The sequence below is a fragment of the Rhyacophila brunnea genome, unplaced genomic scaffold (assembly GCF_057557595.1).
Source record: "Rhyacophila brunnea isolate RB1 unplaced genomic scaffold, BYU_Rbru_1.0 scaffold_22, whole genome shotgun sequence".
Classification (NCBI taxonomy): Eukaryota; Metazoa; Arthropoda; class Insecta; order Trichoptera; family Rhyacophilidae; genus Rhyacophila; species Rhyacophila brunnea.
This window is the reverse complement of record NW_028232882.1, coordinates 31651680-31674100: the sequence shown is the minus strand read 5'-3', so window position 1 is coordinate 31674100 and position 22421 is coordinate 31651680. Positions and strand designations below refer to the sequence as shown.

General features: G+C 34.7%; 1 protein-coding gene across 1 annotated transcript in view; it reads left to right on the top strand.

Annotated features, from left to right (window-relative positions):
* The window catches only part of Myo10A (unconventional myosin 10A), a 257780-nt gene that overhangs the window by 137478 nt on the left and 97881 nt on the right, over positions 1-22421 (top strand). The window lies entirely within an intron of this gene.

Below are 22421 nucleotides of genomic sequence, written 5' to 3'. Positions count from 1 at the left end.
GACGCATGTTGGATGTATATAACAAATTATATTTCGTTCGGCATGCGTCATTTGCACCCGCGACCCGCAATCCGCGCATCGCCTAGCAACGATCTTTTTAGACCATGCCTCAACTGAGGTATAGCCTTAATGCGTAGAGGCCCATATTATGATCTTATTAGGATCGGACATGGTAGAAAAAAAAATGAAAGCGAATCGTTGATTTCGGATTTATAAACGGGCACGCGTCTAAATGGTTATCTGTCCATGATACTAGATTATGAATTTTTATAATATTATTATTAAGTAGATATATCTACGGTTTATGTACTTTGTCGAATCGCAACGTAAATATGTAGTTATATTTAAGGAAATAAATCATAACGAAACGAAATTTCACCGTTTTCACGAAGTACTTACATGAATTTAATTTCAAGTACCGACTTTTATTTCTTGCGCAATCGAAATAATAATCTCCGCCATTTTGTTGAAATTTCACGTAACACTAATCTGGATAACCTTATGTCAGTGTACGGATAATTTTATGTGATAGAAAAATAGTTCGAAATGATATTAAATCTCGGGCAATATGGCAATACTGAATCGTGTCCGGAAACTCGGGGTCGGATTTGGATACCGTCATATTAAAAAAAATCGGTGTGTGTACTTATGTACGCGCATTAGAAGTTATACTTCTTTGGCGTAACAAAACAAAAACAAAACTTGTTATAACCTATATTCTTCGACTAGCTCTTAATTATCTTGTTAAATTACACACTCAAGAAAAAGGACCGCTTATTGGAACGCCGTTGGTTTATTTCTATACACTTTAACTTATATTACTAAATTATATAATGGTTTCTCGTTATTTTTATTTTTAAAGTACCAACTGTCTGTCACTGACGTTTAATCGAATCCAATCGAGTGCGTTTTTTTTCGTGTGAAAAAATAAATTATGTGTTACACGTCACACGCCAAAAATACACTCTGATCTGATTTCCCAAACGCGCCGAAAGAAGTATAACTTCAAAAAACAACTTTACTCTAAAACTTGGACTACTTAATATAAAATAATAATAGTTTATCAATTTGGCACTCCCGAAAAGTTAATAATTTAGTTACATGTAAATTGTACGTAAAACATTTCACCGTGGCACAGTTCGCCGTGAGCTTTCTATCAGAAAGAGATGACCGTATGTAGGTATACTATACGGTCTCCAATTTTATTAGATTCAATATGAACATTAATTTAATTTTCATATCTGATTTTGGAAAAATTCAAGAATGAAAACCTAACCTATCGTAACCTAAAAATAGTCCAGTATATTGGCTATTTACAAAATTTGTTTGCTGCTGGCTTCCTGTAAAGTGTAAACCGACAAGAACCGTGTTTTATTTAGACGTCAATTTTATGTCAGTACTATACGACCCAAAGAGGATTAATATACGGCCATATATTTCCGATACAACATTTCACGGTGAAGTGTGATACGGCGAACTGCATACGTACAAATTTCCGGACACGGGGGAATGCTGTACCTTTGTTTTGTCCTCTCACAATGTGACCGATTTGCCTAAAGAGTTTTTAAAATTCAGAAATTTAAATTACCAATCAATATCGGCCACTGGGCAGCGCCAAAATGCCGCCTCATTTTTTATACAGTATTTTACGCGTGTCGTTTCTGGTCACCAAGGACGTATAAGGGCAACGGAAGTAAACTAGACATCGAACCCGACAAAATAATTACGGTACTGTTAAATCTTTTATGTTAATTAATACATTTTGTTTCCAACCTGTGAGCTGATTTTTTTAATAGTAAGATATTTTCGTTATTAGCAAGTTTATGTACTTAGCTATCTCTATATTATAATATACCAAATGATTCTCCTCGATTTGCCGCCCTTCGAGTAACTGCCGCCCCCAAGCGATGCGTCAATCTGCCTACTCCCTCGGGACGTCACTGCATATCGTCTAATAGGAAAATGATTTATTTTACGTTATAATTACTACGATTTGCTCTTATTTACTAATTCCCAGTGCTTGAAATGCAGTTAGTCCACGGGTATATTATGATTATTATTATAAATGACTATTCCGATTAGAGTGCGCCGCACTACTTTTCGTCTGAGATGTCATTAAGGGAAATGGGTCTTTGATATAGTCTTTAGGCATTATGAGCACGTTCGGAAAATATATTTTTTTTCACTATCATTTCGGTGTTCAGTCTTTTGAAACATCTTGACCTTGTCACTACAGTTTAGACAGATACACATATCAGTTTTAACCGTACCCATAGTTACTATAAATACTACTATAGTATAGTATATACGCGTCAGTTATACACTTTATAAAGTCGGTGCATAATTCTAATGGATTTAAGTTTTGTACTGCTGTATTTGAACAACTCAAATGGGGAACAATGATTTGAATTTCCCCATCTCCACCCGCCATGTATATGCAGCCGCGGTTTGTGCACGGCCGCCTTCCATGACGCTATAAACGTGTCAGAATGAAAAGATTTTAGTGCCACACTTCCTTGTCCCGAGGAGATGCTGCACGGGACTGATGTAGCAACCATGCACCTTAGTGCTTAAAGAAGGAGTTTTAGAAAATTAAAAGAATCTTGAACAGTACAAAACTTAAATCCATTAGAATTTAAGTTCAAATTCCATCAAGTTCCTTCGGATCAGTGCATAAAGCGCTGTCCACATTGGCAACAAGTTGTTGGTAACCTCATTAAATAATTTGTGGTCATATAAATTATGATAATTATCGTGAAATGTAATGAAGTTGCCAGCAACTTGTTGCCAATGTGGACACGGTATAATGTTTGAGACTTTCACGTTTGTTTTTTTTTACCTAATAGATTCTTTGGTTTCCACCGCGTGTACCTACTTCTTCCTTCTTTCCTTGACGTTTCGGGCTCGTTGCATATCTCATGAATCTTGATAATGCCTTCTGCAACGAGTCCGAAACGTCGAGGAAAGAAGGTAGAAGTGCACGCTGTGAGAACCCAAGAATCCATTCCGTTAAAGTCAGTGCAGTACGCATAATTGGTGATAAATTCACTTTTTTTGATAATTTTATTCATGCACTTTTCTACTATTCCATTGACAATCAAATCCAGTTTGTGTCGCTACTAGTTTGAAATCTCCAAGCTGCTGCCGTCGCACACGACAGCCAATATACGTTAGAAACAGGTGTTCGTTTCGGGGACGGTTTGGACATGGGGATTGCATGCGTGCCTCCATCGCCATTACCCAATGTCCAAACCGGCTCTGCAATTAACGCCTGACCTGCGATTTGTGGTAACGTCTAGAACAAATGGAAAATACGGTTTTCTAATAGTTCAATATTGTGTTTTAGGTCATACTATTTATTTGTGATAAATAGTATAATTTAGTTTTAGAGTGGACCCAGTGAGTTATTTTTTTGCACCCACAATGCTGAGGAGATGCAGCAGAATTCACGTGAGTAAACAAAAAAAACTAGCTTAAAGCTATCTAGCTAACGTTAGCTTTTCGAACTATGCGACAACGACACACAACAATATTGTGTCGTGTCGGCTGTCGCTGTCATATGTTCCGATCGCCGGGTTGAAAAGGCTAACTTTAATGAAATCCTCTATTAAAATACTCTATGGTTGGTGTGACTTACCCACTGTTATATAAACTCTACTCCTTTGTTCTACAACGGTTGATGGCGGTTCTTCCTCCCCCAGGTTTTTTTTTGTTGTAGCCAAATTGGTAGCCGTGGAAAAAATATTACCACCAGCCCTCATCTCTGGTATGACGTTTCGCGATATTTTTTGTGATATTTCATTGAAATATTCTAAATAATGATTGTTAAGTGTATTTGGCTGCAACATATCGAGTGCTTAAAGTCAGACAACGTTATGTCAATCTTTTCTAATTTCTTATTAAATCGTCAGTAAAGTTTAACGCTAACTACATAAGTTACCCTTGTTTTCATATTTTTAAAAACCATCCCTATAAATTTTAACATCATCATAAGCAAGATAAATGTACAATACACAATAAATTATAAAATATTAACATTATGTTTTAAATAAACATTTCCCTCGCTAAGTTACAAGAATCTAAAATAATGTTTTTTGGCTCTCCTGTAAAGTTGCACTTTTGTAGATAGTGTTGTTTGACACTAAGCCCTCGATATTATCTATGTAAAGTAAAGTAATTGACGTGATCTGCTATTTCACAGTCATGTTAATGTTATCGGAAGCTTCATTTTTATTAAAATATAAATGATTTGGTTGTGTGGAGGGACGGCTCTACCTTAGGGGTTCGTAGGAACCATCCCCCACGTCGTTATCATGTCAAAAATACACGTCCGATATTTTTATTATTGTCATAATAATTCATCATAATCATAATAATACATCATAATAATTAATTAATTAAAATAAATACGTTATATTTCACGATGACACTTATGTACCTACAAATTAAGAAAGCTATGGCGTCTATTTTTCGATGACCGGGGGTCGTTGAGTCCCATCCCGTCGCCGCGGTACAAATATCTTTCTGCAAAGGACGTGAATGCATTCGCGTTAGTAAACCCATACTGGAGAGCGAATCAAATGACCCCTAGACTAGTAAAAACTCTCGCTGTATGTCGTTGTTAAAAACTGATAATGGTTAATCTATAATAATTATTATTAATTAAATTAATATTTTTAAGCACGCTTTTTAGATGTGATTAAGTAACGAGTCAGATAATCATATTATTACAAGTAGCTTGGTAAATAATGTATAATATGAGAAAGTTGGTTGGTACCAATATATATTTAATAATAAATGGCTAAACCCCACCACCTAAAAAGTCATCGAGCCGCCACTGGTTGTGTGCATCGAAAATTGTCTTGAATTTCTCGCGGTTTATATACCACTATGAAGTTTGCTACAAACTCAAACGAATTTATAATGCAAAATGTCTTACAGCTATTTTAATCATACATCTTAGCAACTCTTTTAAGCTTCAATTGAATTTGTTATCAAAGGATGGTGAACTATTATTATTATTATGTAGATCAGTGATGTACAAACCGCGGCCCAAAATGACATTTTTTGCCGCCCAAAATAACAAGTACTTCATCACCAAATTTTTTATTGAATACGACAAAATTCTATACACTAAGTTTTATCATGCACTTGCATATATACGCAATGCAGAGTGGAGAGTGATTGGACTTTTAAATTACAAATAATAAAATGTATGTCTCCTCTAGTATAATATATCATTTTTATATCTCCTCTAGTAAATATATATATATATATATATATATATATATAACTTTTACCCGTTACTACGTCCCGTGAAAAATTAATGGATAAACTGTCCCTTCTTTCAAATTGGTTGTGCACCACTGATTTAGATGAACAATCTCGTAAAATCTCGAAAACAGTACATAAGTAAACAATGAATGCGTCAATACTACATTTATTTGTCAGGGCTACACTGATATAAAAACGTCTTGCATGGATGTTAAAAGCGGTATTATATAATATATCAGCATTGTTTAATTTAAAAATAAACATATTACAATATGTTTTACGTATTTTATAACAAAACGTCAGACTTGACTGCCGAAGATGGCAGTAGTAATTATGACTTGATAGTCGCCATCTTCAATGCGGCAACTTACGAAAATAATTATTTTTATGTGGCTACCAATTTAACCACAGTAAAAACGGATTTAATACAAAACATCTTAATATGACTCTAATCTGGTTTATTGAGGTGCTAATGGAGATGTTCTTACAAACGAGAAACGTAGATTCAATCAGTTTGGGCAAACTCGATATTAAACCTCATTGGAACCACTCCATACTAATCAGTCGATACCTCATTCGCTGCATTCCGTTTAATACTAATACCTACGCCGACTAATGAATGACTCCGAATGCCGCCATATTTCAATCTGGAAAAAAATGTGGCTACCAATTTAATCACAATAAAAACGTATATAATACAAAAACATCTTAATATGACTCCCCCTAGACTCTAGAGTGAGTCAAGTTCAATGAGGTTCGATTTTTTTCGCTATACTAATTACAAACGAGAATCGTAAATTTCCCACCATCAGTTTTGGCAAACCCAATATAAAATCTCATTGGATGAAAACCACTCCATACTAATCAATCGATACAGCATTGGCTGCATACAGTTTAATACCAAAACGCCGACCAATGACTTCGAATGCTTTTCGAACTGTCAGAAAATATATTATATCCTATATGTACCTTTAATAGTAAACCAACTAGTTAGTAGTCAATTTTTCATTGCATGGTTTCTGGCAATGTACAATCTTAATTATTAATCCGGCTTGATTTACAAGTAACAGATTCAAAATGCAAAAATCCTCAATACGTCAAAATAAAGTTAATAATCTTTCAATCTCGTTTAAATCGGCCATTTATCTCGCAAATGATAGAATAATCTGCATCAGTCTTTCCCCGTAAGGTCGCGAAATCCAGTTCTATCAGCTTGATGCGGACATCACCTCGATAACGAGACTTCGTCACCAACACAAGACATAGAATTTATCTGTTCTAGATATTCATTGATTCTCGTTCTGCAGGTGAATATATGTAAGATAACATAATTATATTTGATTCAGAATGACTTGCACTTACTAGGATGTATATATATCTAAACATTGTATTAGTATCTAAATGTACCTACATACATATATATCGCGATTTGAGCTTGTGGCAATCTCCAAGTTGCTTACAAATTTACTAACAACGGGTCGTAAGTTTAATCATATCTTCGACACAATGGCGAAGGGTGGAGGTTGGCTGTTAGGATCCGCCATAAATAATTCACAGTAAACTTTGTCAGTCATACGTATTTGTTTTCATTGAAATAAGACTACAATTTGCAGGTGGTGTTGGTTAGTTTTTTAAATTCAATTAAACCCTGCGAAACCAAGCCATAATAGATAATAGTCCAAAAATAGTCGTCTATCTATAAAATATCTAAAATTCTGACATTAAATCATACAAACTTTGGATATTTCATAGATAGAATAATATTTGTTATCTATTATAGTTTGGTTAGGCAGGGCTGAATTTAAAAAAATTAGCCGACAATATATTGTGTAATAATGTGTATTCTTAATCCAACGAAAACAAATAAGTACCTATGAATGAAAAAGTGTGCACAATTTTGTCGTATTGCCAAAATATACCAAAACTATTATGGTTTGCTTTTGGCAGAGTTTAATTGATTTTTAAAAACTAACTAACACTATCTGTAAATTATAATCTTAATTCCATAAAAACAAACACGTATGCCTAACAAAGTTTCTTCTTCCTCTTCTTTCACCCTGTCACGACCCAGCATTGGGGGCATAGGGAAAGCACAAGTTCGCGCAACTTCCCTCGATTCATCGCCAACTGAAAAACTGTGCACTATTTTTGTTGAATCGAACATAGCATACCTAAACTATTGTGATTTAGTTTAGGAAGGGTTTCATTGATTTAAAAAAAACTAACCAGCACCATCTGCAATTATTTTTATTCTTAGTTCAATGAAAACAAATAAGTATGACTGACAAACTTTAAAACCAAGCAACCAAGGGCCGGCACACATATATGTTTTTTTCCAAATATTAAATGGCGATTGGAGATAACCAAATATCTGACTCCTGACCATCACACCACTCAATTTGTGACTGGACATGGTGGGTTCGCTGGCAAGCTCTTTGAGCTTGGACTTGTAAGCCGTCCGACATGTCCATGCGGAGGGGAGATTCAGGATGCCAACCACATCCTCTGTGAATGTCTTAGATTGTGCTCCGAACGGGAGGAGATGCTCAGGTCGGTCCAACCAGTTGTTGGGCCCATCGGGCCGTCCGACTTGGTTGCTACTAAGGCCAATTATCTTGCATTTAAAAAATTTGCGGCGTCTTACTGCGGGCGTGAAGATCTCTTCACATAATTTTTGCTGTCCGTATGATTAGCTTCATTATTTATTAGATATATTATATTAGATTAACTTCAATGACAAACTTTAATGTGCACTATTTATGGCGCATCTTAACAGCCTATCTCCACCCTTCGCTACTGCTTCGACATTATATGCATGAGGCCCTTAGACTTTTATCTTCGTATTAGAAGGTTTTCTGTTCATTTATCAATATGTATGTAAGAAATCGTATTGTGTGATTATTATATAATGGTTCTAAATACGAAACATACCGCCAAATTGAAGAATTTGAAATTTTCTTTTTGGTCGAACATACAAAGAAAATATATGTTGATTAATGCAACCGACGGCCGAGAGAAAGCGATCTAATTTCAGATAGGTTTAATTAGAATTTAAAAAATAATATACTCAGGTTATAATGTATTTTAGCGTCTTGTTCAAGTAAAGTGGCCACGACATCTAAAACAGTGATCCACAACATTTAGAACCACTTTATACATTTTCTAGTATCGCGGAAATAGTGTACACTAGACTTTGCCAGCTATACTTATTTGTTTTCATTGAACTAGGAATAATAATTGCAGATGGTGCTGGTAAATTTTTTTTTTAAATCAATTAAACACTGCCTAAACCAAACCATAATAGTTTAGTATGCTATGTTCGATCCGACAGAAATAGTGCACACCTTTTCAGTTATATTTATTAATTGTTTTGTTGAATTAAGAATACATATTACATAAGGTATTGGTTAGTGTTTTTTAAAAATCATTTGTTGGGGTCACTCGTGCGTGGTGTTCGATGTGTAGGTAGAGGATGATGATAATGAAGTCTACGATGTAGCAGGGTGAGATTTATTAGCAGCGTATCGGTACAATAGTATATTATACATGATAGTTACGAGCTAAGTACTTAGATTCGAGTGACATTGAGATAAATTGTTCTTCGTTACTTATACAATAAAAGGTAGTACATTAACATTAAATTCTGTTACATAATCATATTAAACTAAATATAGAATCAGCGTTTTAAATTGAGTAGCAAAATGAAATATTATTTGTTATTACAGTTGTAAGCAAATACTATGAAAAATGCTTATTCAGCTAATACACCGTAATGGTATAATGTGCTGTGATATGATGTAATAATACACCGTCTCTAATTTCGCCAATCGACTTGCTGGTCTAGCTGAGTTGTTTACTGGAAATGGATTCGCTGGGAATATATTACTGCAAAGTAATTTGATATTTTTATAAACAATAGAATTATTCTGCAGCTACACATTAATCACCGCCTAAACCAAACCATAATAGATGACAAATATTTTTGACTATTATCTATTATGGCTTAGTTTATGCGTGTTTTAATTATATTTTAAATATTAACCAACACTTTCTGCAATTTGTAGTCTTAAGTTGAATGAAAACAAATTTGTATGACTGATAAAGTTTAGTGTGTACTATTTATGTCGGATCTTAACAGCCTACCTCCACCCTTCGTCACCAATACATGTTCATATTATTTTTGTAATTAACTTTGTATGCAATTAAGCACATGTTTGGAATATAGAAATCAATGTCGGCGCTAGTGAGAAGGTTTTTTAAACTCACGTTACGCACAAATTCATCATTATAATATGCTGCGCTCACCAAGCTATGAATAACCCTTCAATAAAGCGTATATTAATGATACACAGTTTCAGTATCTTTGGAATTTTTAATTGATTTTCTAAAAACTTAGCGTATATTATACCTATCATTATTAGGTTATGCGAAGATTTTTTGTTGTTGTATATTTCATTTATTTGGTAGGCAGCAACAAATGGTATACCGGAACGCATGTGGTTCACGGGCTGCTGGTTGTACACCTCTGATTTAGAATAATAATTATTAATAATACTGAAACTCAACTAACCGGCGCTGTAAGCATGTAGATAATATCTGGTATTAAATTTATAGTAATAATAACCTCAAATAATCACTACGAATTCACAGTTATTTTAATTATTGTTACTTCCAAATGAATTGTTTTATAACCGTTTATCTTTACAAGCGCGCGGCCACTTTCATTTATAATATTTTTATTTTTACAATAATTAGTAATGTGTTTTCTAAGTTTAGTGTGGTAAAATGTATTTGCGTCAAACGTTTTTCGTGTAGGATAATGTAGAGCAACTGGGTAATGCTAATAATATCGACACATAATTATTTTGAATTTGGAACAGTTTGTTTGTAAGTTTTTGTTCTAAAATAATTGCGATAATAATATGCTGCTTATTATAAATATTTTTTTAAACTTATTTTGAATTGGCGGTTGTTTAGTATGTAGATAAAAACAAAACTATTTGGATACAAACAGATATGTCCATTTAGAAGGCCAGATTTAAAAAAAAGTTCAATCCATGAGCCACAGGCCACAGCCAAAATAATAAATACGTTGAAAAGGTAGTTTTATAAGTAAATCGTTTCCATTTTACATTCTGCCAGTAAAAAGGATCTGGAAATCGTAGCTAAAATAGAAAAGTCTAAACACAGTTGCAGAAAAACGTTCCACGGTCCAGAAAAGGTCTGCAGTTCGTATTATTGACAGCCCTAACTCCGATGGTCCAGTTTTATGAAATTATTATCATTATACTTAATGGTTTTTAACAAAGTTAATTTTGTTAAATCTAATTTAATATGAATATTTGATTCCGTGGTATAGGATTTTTACACTGCCACATTATTTTCTCCCCTTAATAATATCCTTGAAAAAAAGTGAAAAATGAGGTAAATAAAACAAGTGCTTAACGAAAAATAATGATTTTATTTATATATCGACTCTAGAAAGGAAAACGGAGTTAACCCTCAGTTTAAAAAAATAGGTTTTATTGGATAATAACATTGAATACGACTAAATTACACGCTGTGTTCAAAGGATGTTCGCTGCAATTAATGTCGAATTATTATCTAAATTTAGGTTAAAATTTAAAAAAAAAGTATCAACTGAAGTGTAAAATTTTATTTGTCTGAATTAAGTCCCTTTTCCTTTTAATAGTCGAATAGTATATTTAGTTTAATATACTTAATACATTTTTTCATCCACATATTTTGTGTAGACAGGTAGCTATCCTCTTATAGTAAATTTATACCTTTGTAGAAATTCATTCACAAGAACCATAATATTATAGTATCAATATTTATTTTACTAGATATTTTTAAACATATTATTTTTTTCAAAAGCTCGAAAATGATTTTCATTTTTTGTTATGTTGAATTAAAACATGTTTTTACTTAAAATATAATGTATTTTAAACACAAATTATCATCAAAGGTTGTTTTTTACGATAGTCTCAACTCAAGTTATGCTTTATGCCATATGATTTAATAATGCCACAACAAAATCTGATTAAGCTGTATGTTTTCAATTCAAATTAATTGAGTTTTTGTTTTTTAGACAGTTAGGAAATATATGGCTTTTATACAACATATTATTAGCTATCGTTTAACCAACGCATGCGATTTGCGCAACGCTTTTCTAGACCTATGAATTCCATAAAAATACCTTGTAGACTGCATGCATATTATGTGCATTCTCAGTTACGTCCCTATACAAAATGCCGCCCCTAGGCAGCGCTAAAGTGCCACCCCATTTGTATGCAGTATTTTTTATCATCCTTACATGACCCCAATAGAAATATGCTGTATGGATACATTACTAACAAAATATATACCACTAAATCCAATTTTAATTCCATCTCTACTTCAATAAACAATATTGCGAGTCCACGGTTTCAGATACATTTAAAAATGCACCTGACAACTTTCAAAACACGCGAGTTAGGTAAATACCTATGTACCTACATACAATTCAAATATAATTCGCAAATCTGCACGTGTCATTGCTGGTCATCAAGGACGTGACGTCCAAGGACAACAGAAGTAAACTAGGCATCGCGAAACCGACAAAAAATACAGTTCTAACCATGTTCTAACCTTTTATATTAATTCTCAATACATTTTGTATCCAACCAATTAGCTGATTTTTTTTAAATTGAATGATATTTTTATTATTAGATATTAAGTTTAGGTACTTACCAAGGCCTGAACAAAAACGATGCATGAGTGCGAGTGAGAAAGTATTCGGCACCCTTACGATCTCTTTGACACGCGCTAGAGTAAGATAAAAGGTCTACATTTGTGTAAGCTAGTTTCCAAAAATATCGCCATCAAATCGGGGCAAAACGCTTCACACAGCGTCGATAACTTGCGAGCTCGTGTTGCTAAAATTGATATTTTTGTGTTAAACATAAAGTCAGTGGTAAATATTTTTAGTTAATTAAGTAGAAAAGATGGTTCTGTGTGTTGTCTTAAAATGTGGTAGCCGTACTGATAAGCAAGAAGATGGTATAACGTTTCATAGGTAAGTTGATACATGTTCGTGATAATTTATTTGTATTTTATTATATATTTTAATATCAGTGACCTAGTGTTTTTTTGAAATAACTTAAATTATAGATATCTTTATCTAATGGTTGCATTTTGACCGCTTAAAAATACTATATAACGTAAAAAAATAGAAAATTACATTTTAATTCTGAGCGTCTAGTGCGAGCACTTTGGGCGAGCACTAGCGAAATGGTCTATGGTCTCGAACATTTGTAGACGAATGCGTTTGCTCGCTCACAAACCAAACGCAAGGCAAGCGGCTTCATTTAGCAATGCAACGGGTGGCGTCTAGATGTATCTATAGTCTAAGGTACTTACCTATTTCTATGTAATATACTTAATGATTCTCCTCGATTTGCCGCCCTTCAAGTAACTGCCGCCTCCAAGCGACGCTCAATCTGCCTACCCCCACGGGACGTCACTGTGCATTATTATATATATATTATATAACTGAAAAATCAAGGGGCTGTTTATATAATATGTGCATGACTATAACATATTCGAACAATAATTCGTCGAGATACTATCAGACTATGGGGGGCCATATTTAAATAAGTGTGTTTATTCATGTGCCTGCATGTTATTATATGAATATATTCAGGTGTTTTGTGTGTTTTAGTGCGATGTTTAAATTAATCGAAAAAATGTTTTCGCATGTTAATTATTTTCGCATAATTCAGGCGAATAAAGCATAATATTAACTTGTATTTTTTACGGAAGATAAACCACAGAATTGGAATTTAATGTGCAGTACAAAAAAAACTTGATTTCAAAATAACGAAACGGAAATCGGAGATTCGCCACGTGACCTCGATATATTCAATGTATTCACGCATGCCATTGGTTTCAAACATTTCTTATATTGGTCAAATCTTTGAAATATTTGTAAAACATCGCGGAACACCAACCTTCTTTCGATTGCGGTATAGCTCAAATCGAGTCTCCTGTTCCTGGCGCATCCGTGGCATCCTTTTTCTTAAGACGATACTTCAGTGAAACGGCAAATAATTTTCAACTATAGGCGCGACGAAATTTTGGACTCGCTGGCAATCGGAGAGCGAACGTCGAGGTGTGAATACGTCAATTTGTTTCGTGATGGCGCCGGGGGTATTAATTCTTAAATCGTGTAAAGATGACTAAAAACGTTACCCATTTACTTGAAAAAGAAAACATGTCGATGAATATATCGTCACTGTTCTGGCAGAAGACACTAATTCGAAAAAATTACATATTGAGTTAGTACCAAAATGTTCCTTATTTCAAACTTTACCGTCTGGAAACCTTCTTAATAAATAAACAGTCTTTATTTTAAAGTCATCCTTTTTACGATTACTTAATAAACTCACATGATAGACCATTATTTCAAACATTTTAACAACTTCAAAGACAAATTACTCAAAACTAGTATTCTGCCAGAACAGAGACGATATTATTATTGTTACTAATAGAACAATAAACAGAACAGACAAATTATATTTCGTTAGGAATGCGTCATTTGCACCCGCGACCCGCAATCCTCGCATCGCCTAGCCACGATCTTTTTAGACCACGCGTCAACTGAGGTATAGCCTTAAGTCCCTGACCATTTTTCTTTCTCAGGATTTGTGTCTCTGGCATGCACTGGACGAACCCAGTTAAACGAAAACGAGGAGTCTCAAATATTGATATACCAGAATTACAGAACAGATAATAAATATAATTCCGATAGGCTATATACCAATACAGTACATTTTGACGCAGGGTTTTGAATGTGTGAGTGTTCTACGAACATGAACCACGCATTATATACGTGCAATAGTCCAATACACCAATATTAAATGAGCGTCAATGCATAAACCAAGAGCAGTTGTCAGTATTCGACGTATGACGTATTCTTGGCACGTGTTAAAATTTATCCCGTATTCTACCTTACTCGAGATCGGTTTCCTGCTTCTCCTTACCCGTTAGTTCAGTTCCCATTATTTCTTCCCATTGTTTCCCTCACCAGAATCATTCTACAATGGCACCATGTGTACGGCAATTCGCAGTTGTGCTAGTTTTGTTTGGTTGCATTGAAAATGGGAATACCAATACACGCGAGAATCGCATACATGTGGTACAAGCAATGACATATTAAATGGACAACTCACTTCATACCGGCGCGCACGAGAAATTGTGCATGAAAGTCATTCACAGATGTATAGGTAGATGTCACGTGACCATATGACGTATCCATTTCCATTATGCGATACAAGCTTCGAGAATTTATAGTAATATAACCTTTATTGTAATGGCGTATTAGTGTCATGACTCATTGCGTTAGAAACAGATTCTCGGTTACTTACGACTTTTCGGAGATTAGACGCAAGTGAGCCAGCGCATCACAGGCGACTGTCCAATGGTTTCTGTCATTCAATTGCATTGAATAAACATTATATTAAAATGGCATTTTATAAATAATAAATAATACTAACACATGAAAAGTGATATCCCATCTTTCTTGGAGTGTTTAGTAGATTTTTTTTACAATATTTAACTAGGCACATTGGCATTTTGTAACACAATAATAACGGTGTAGTCGAAACCTGACAGTCAGAAATTTTGTATGGGCAGACCCAGCGGTGTCGCCAGACCGCTTGCAAGCAGAATGTTCATTTGAGCGTAGGATACCGATATTAAAATATGAATTTCGCCATCCGGCAGACCCGACACAAAGTGAGTGTCATTTTATTTTCTAGATGCTTCGTCCATATTAATGTCATTGGGTACAAGTCATCATTATGCGTAGCCAAGAAAATCTTCTATTTTGAAAATCCTCTTTTTTGTCGCAATACGCCAAACCCAAATGTTTCGCGGAATCCTGGTTGACCATCACTGACATAGACGTTCATAATATTATATCAACTATTTCAAAAATAATTAAAATCCTATCCATTAGTAACAATGAATATTCTTAGTAATTTTAAAAAATGATTTTGCAATAAATCAAATGGATGCCATATTTTGCACGAATTTTTGATGTAGGTACATACTTAAATAAGTTTTAGAAATTGAAACGTGAATATGATTAATTTAACTTTTATATTTTTTTATAATATCTGAGGATTATGAATTTTATTGTAAGATGCACTCAGTGACGTCACGTGTCACGTGTGGTTAGGCAGGTCATGCATTGCATAGGGGCGGCACATTATAAAGGCGGCGAATGAAGAAGCAAATAGAAATATTACAACTTTTGAGAGGAGTTGCGATTTTCCATGAAGCAGATGATGCGGTCGCTTCATTAAAAAGTATCGACATCTTAGTTTAAAAATAATCGAAGCTCGAGTACCAAATGTGTGCTGCGTCCATATAACGCGTTTGGCAGTGAACGTAAATGCATTTTTGAATGGGCATACAAAACAAGCGCGAGTGCGAGAATAAAGACTAGCAACTCAATCGTGATACACGGTTCATTTAAGATTTAATTTTAATATGTCGCGATAACTGGCAAGATGTATTCTTGGCAGTGTACAGGCTAGGTGTCGTAATTCATTTTGGAATGGCGATAAAAGCGTCACGTAGTCGAGAATCTAGCGACTGCTTGCGCTTGTCATGCAACAGATGTCACGCCGCGAGTGTTTGTGGTCGGCTCAATGAGGTCACATTTACCTGGAATGCGCGCGAGTCAATCACGCCTTCTAGACAAGACATAAAATGTTAGTTACAAAATCGGTTCTCTTATGCTTCGTTCACGTGGGCAGGTGCTTCGCTAGTCCTGAGCTAGATGCTATGCTCGTCTACTAAAAACACTACTGCCACATTGCACGCTACGTGCTTAGGTAAAAATTCATTCGACATTTGGGAGCGCTCAAGTCAACAACGATATGTCACTCTCAAAACTAACCAGAAAAGCCACAAATTCGAACTTGTTGGGTGCATAATGTCAATTCATCCCATGCGTCATTATTCATTACCTCAAAATATACGGTTGTTGACGTTTGTCATACTGAAGAAACATCCGCTATCTTGCAAAATCCATAGACAATGGCAAAATTACTAGGTGCCACAATAAAAATAACCAACACGTTTGTTCGCCGGGAGACTCACAAGGTGAAGCACGAAGCGTGCAGTTTGGCCATTGCGATAGAATAGTGTGCGGTCGTTCACTAGGCTATGTCACCTAGCACGTAGCCACCAAGCAAGGCACCTGCCTATGTGGCCTTCGCCTTAGACTTTAGAGCTTGTCCACTTGACGCGTGTCTCGCCGTGACACGCCGCGAGTGCGATTACTCAATGAGGCCACATGTAGGTACCTGGAATGCGCGCGAGTTTTTACGCGCGAGTCATATCCCGCCATCTGGGCAAGGCATTTGGCGCGTGAAATTATTCAAAATCTAAACTGAACATTAATGTTAAAATCAACATGAAAAATCCGCCTGTCTCGGCATATTAATAATATAATCTTATAATTTTTATTTCTGGCGAGTTTATCGACCTGACGATCTTAGTATTCGAAACCCCAGTTACGACAATGCATACAGATGATAATCTTTGTAGTAAACGATACTAGAATATTAAATTAATATTAATCACCATAATATACTGTCTTGGTTATGCTTCTAATTGAATGCTCTGGCTTGATTTCACTGAAACGGAACATTAAGTGGTGGTTATAAAACATTTCAAAAAATATGTTAAATCTCTCTTCTCGGTCATTCCCTCATGGCTGAGGAGAGTGGCTACCTTGAAATTCAGTCATATACTGAGCGACCAACACTCTTAAACCTTCTCGGTCTTCTGCTTCTCTCAGGGCTGAGTAAAGGCTGCCACCAGTAAGCTCATTCACTTGGTTCGTTTCAGCGCGCCGACGCTCTTCCAAAAAACTGCAGAATGCGTCTTTGACATACTGTCGAGAGCCATCACTTTATCTGTGGTTACATGTAAATTGTACGTACAATTTGTGACTGGTCATGGTGGATTCGCTGGCAAGCTCTTCGAGCTTGGACTTGCAAGCCGTCCGACATGTCCATGCGGAGGGGAAATACAGGATGCCAACCACATCCTATGGGAGTGTCTGAGTATGTGCTCCGAACGTGAGGAAATGCTCAGGTCGGTCCAACCAGCTGTTAGACCCATCGGCCCGTCCGACCTGGTTGCTACTAAGGCCAATTATCTTGCTTTCAAAAAATTTGCGGCGTCTTACTACGGGCGTGAAGATCTCTTCACATAAATTTTGCTGTCTGTATGATTAGCTTCGTTCTTTAATTTAATAAACAAGTAGCTTCATTTTCTTTTTAGTAATTTCCATGTGCTTTTTCTCTCCCTGGCACTTTGCATTAGAGTAAACTCAGTAAACTCAGTCAGAGCTCACTTTGAGCGTAGCAATCTAAGTCTTGGGCATCTTCTCCCAGGACACTCCCAGGCCAATTCTTAGATACTTCACATCACCAATTGACGGGTCCCGTGATACTCTCGATTAAGACCGAGGGTGGTACGGGGCGGGTTTGGTGGAGGGACTTTAACTTCAATGTACGTAAAACATTTCACCGTGGCACAGTTAGCCGTGAGCTTATTTATCGGAAAGAGATGACCGCATACTCAATTCAATTCAATTCAATTCGATTCATTTATTTTTACATATTGTGGACATTACACATTATAAGTTTAAGACGTTCACAACCTGACATAAAACATTATTATAAAGAAGAAAGAAAAACAAAAGTAATAAAAGGGATAAAAATTAAAATATAAAAAGAGAACATAACATAAACATACAAAAGCAGTGAAAATACAATTATACATACCTACATATATATAAGTTCAAAGAAGTACACCGACAAATGACTATCTTTGTAGTAAACGATACTAGAATATTAAATTAATTTTAATTACTATAATATTATCTTGGTCATGCTTCTAATTGAATGCTTTGGCTTGATCTGATTGAAACGGAACATTAAGTGGTGGTTATAAAACATTTCACGTACCAATGTAACCATCTTAGTAACCATATTCTTGTGCAATAACATTGTACCTTCATCAGATCAGGACGATCTTCATATTATTTTTTTTCTTGCACGTTCAACGGTACACCATTTCTGCGCCCCTACCCCAACATCTAGTGACGGGAATGGGACAACTGGGCGCCCGTGTCCGGAAACTTGTACGTATGCAGTTCGCCGTATCACACGTCATCGTGAAATGTTGTATCGGAAATATATCGACTATAAAAATGAAAAAGGGTATAACCCTCAGTTTTTTCAAAATAGGTTTTATTGCATAATAACGTTGTAATCGACTAAATACATGCTGTATCCAAAGGATGTAAGCTGCAAATGCCGATTTATTATCGAAATTTTGCTATCAATTAAAAAAAAAGAAGGAATTGACGTGGGAAAACGATTTAACCATAATTTTTCTTGTTTTTTTTTTTAAATTAATATCAGATTCAGTATATAAAAACCAAATTATTATTTATCATGCACTTGAAGGTAATATCTTTTTTGTATTTTTAAAACGTTGACCGAAAACCATAACAAAAACGTTTTTGTGCCGTGCCTCGTGTAAAATTTGAGTTGTGTGGATTACGCCCTTTTTCCTTTCCACAGTCGATATGGTCGTATATTTAAAGACCGTCCAACCTCGTTGGGTCGTAGGTATAGTACTTACACAAAATTCATGTCTAAATAAAACGCGGTTCTTATCGGTTTACATTTTATAGGAAGCCAGCAGCAAACAAATTTTGAAAATAACTGATATACTGGATTATTTGTTAGGTTAGGTTTTCGTTCTTGAATTCATTAATTTTGCCAAAATCAATTATGAACATTGAATTAATGTTCATATTGAATCTAATAAAATTGAAGACCGTATAGTATACGGTCATTTCATTCCGATGAGAAAGCTCACGGTGAAGTGTGCCGCGGTGAAATGTTTTACGTACAATTTACATGTAACCAAGAGGTTTACACCATTCTACCTAACGAGTTTTTAAACTATTCTCCTTCTAAACCTCGTTGGGTCGTAGGTATAGTACTTACACAAAATTCATGTCTAAATAAAACACGCTTATTATCGGTTTACACTTTACACGAAGCCAGCAGCAAACAAATTTTGAAAATAGCCGATTTACTGAATTATTTGTTAGGTTAGGTTTTCATTCTTGGATTCATTAACTTTGTCAAAATCAGCTATGAAAATTGAATTAATGTTCATATTTAATATAATAAAATTGAAGACCGTATAGTATACGGTCATTTCATTCCGATAAGAAAGCTCACGGCGAAGTGTGCTGCGGTGAAATTTTTTACGTACAATTTACATGTAACCAAGAGGTTTACACCATTCAACCTAACGAGTTTTTAAACTATTTGAAACTAAAAATGAAAGTGGACGGTATTCTAAGTCTGCTTAAGGGCGGCACTGGGTATAGTATTTACAATTATTAATGGCCACTAGATAGATGCCTCTTGTATTATTGATAAAAGGAATTAAAATTAAACAAACATTTCTAAAGCGATCGGTACCTACATATTATAAATGTACGATCAATTATATTCACCTGGCTGATAAGTCTAATAAATACCTTTCACATTATTTACAAGCCATATAATACAACTGAAGTTAGAAACCTATTAAAACTGGATAGTTACTCATGTCTGGGGGTGCTTGATCTGCGGCCCGCGTCCCAGTCAGGGCCCTTACGGTTTAAGTCATAAATTATTTTAATTTTATTTTGATAGCATCTTTAATTGGGCAGGCAACTTCCAACTTCTGCTTGACCCCTGACGATGATCCTTTCCAAATTGTTATTTTCCTTTCTGGCTACGACGTTGCCAAATAATTGTTACACTCTCTGGAGACATTTAAAGAGCCGGTTTTTTTTTTTAAATTTAATTTACAACTGAGATATTTGTCTACTATGCCGATCGTGGTATGTTGTAGGTACTTTACGGTAACATTCAAAATATCCAAAATAATTAATATTTTATAAAATTAAACATATTTTTATTGTATTAATACTATCGACCGAAGGTACTTAACGGAATTTGAATTTAAGTTTTGTACTTTTCCATTTGAGTCGGTTTTTCGACCCAGGTTTCGCCTTTCGGCATCTTCAGGCGCTATGTATACACACCAAAGGCAAACACACTGACAATAAACACTCTTAACTCTAACTTATATAATAAATCAATACAATAAAGTCGGTACAAACTCCATTACCTACCTATCAAGTCGAGGGTCACAATAAAAAAATATTATAAACGAATTATGAATAGTTGAAGTGTTAGTAAAAAACCCTCTATCTTATTAATAATAATACATTCGCCTACCTGCCAAATTTCAGTTTCCTTCCTCGGGACGATTACTACGTGTACGTGTACTAGTATTTAAAATAGAGTTAATAATTAACTACAGTATAACCCCTATTTTACGTTTTTTAAGGGACTGGAAAAAAACCTAATTGGAGGGAAAATGTAAAAGGGGGGTATTGAAAAAAGAACATTTAAATTTTATGTTTCTAAAAAAATAACGTTTTATTAAACAAGATTCAATTTAAATCTTTATTGAAAAAATTATGTACTTATATTAATTTGTTGCATTTTTGTTTTTTTGTTATGTAATTCTCTTTCAAGACTATATAAACATTTAAAAGTGTCATCTTGAATATCAGCAAAGTTTGTAAAGTAGGTTTTTAAACCCTCGATGAACCTCATTGCTTCTTCTTTTGTTGGAATATCAACCCCTTCTTCATCAGACAGTTCTTCAGAAGCGCGCGTAACTCGCATATTTTGAATATTTCCGACGTAAATCGCGGGAAAGAAAAACGTAAATGCGGGTATTAAATGTACTGAAATACATCGGGACTGAAAAAATTACACGCAATTGCCGGGAAAACGTGAATTCCGGGCACGTAAAAACGTGGTTACACTGTAGTAGCTAAGTAACACCCATGATGGGCGCGCGGCTTAAGCGTCGGCATATACCTAGTGTCGTGGGTCCCATGTTCGAATCCTGGGTCTGGCAAGTACACATATTGTTTTTTTTAATTTGTGTATGAGTCAGAGTATGTACCTAATAGGTTGAGCAAGTGGCTGACATCCATTTTTCGTAAAAAAAAAATCTTTTTATACAAACCTCCGCTCTGTAGAGGCCCATATGATCTTATTAGAATCGGACATGGTCGGAAACTAATGTTTACCTATATATCTATTTTAATCATGCTCTGAAGGTACAAGTTTTATTTAAAAGCCTGAAACAAACGAATAAGACGGCATTAAGAAATGTATATATTATGTAGTAATAATGTGGTTCGACCCGCAAGCGTTTACACGTTGACCATCCATGACTTATTTACACCAAGCCAGTTTGCCCAAGCAGTAGTTGATAGGCAATAGAAGATTTTCCACTATTCCTCTTTCTAATTCCACACTCGTTCATATTATTATTATTATCATCACTCGGCCGTCTCGCTTGAACGTGTCTGTAATAAAACTAATGTGCGATTAGAGAAATTCGACTAATCATGGAAGCTTATTGTTTATTTAAAATTGATCACTATTTTGAGAATCAAGTATTGCATTAATGGCGCGAAAGGACGAGGCTTTTTAAACTGTCATTGTATTAAATAAACCACCACAAAAATAAATTTTAACTACTAATGTTTCTTGTTGTTTTTATTTAATAAAACGCAATTTTTTTTATAGTACTTATTCCACTTTTAATTAATATATTAGGACCGGTTTCGTCCGCTTCAGTGGGACATTTTCGACTGAATACATTTTTTTTTTATAAAACAATATTTATCAAACAAAATTCAAAGCGATAGAAATAATATAACAATAGGTACATAATAATTATCCGTCCAATAATACCTTCCCAATAACAGACTAATTTAAAACTAATGAGGTTGGACATTAATATTTCATACTACGTCAGGGGCATTAAACAAATTATTTAAAATATTAACAAACCACAAAATATAAAACAATCTACACTTACAATAACATTAATATCAACAAATAATTATAATTAGTCAAAATTAACAATATTTTTTTTTTTTTTTATAAAAAAATAAAATAAAATTATCAATTGAAGTGAGA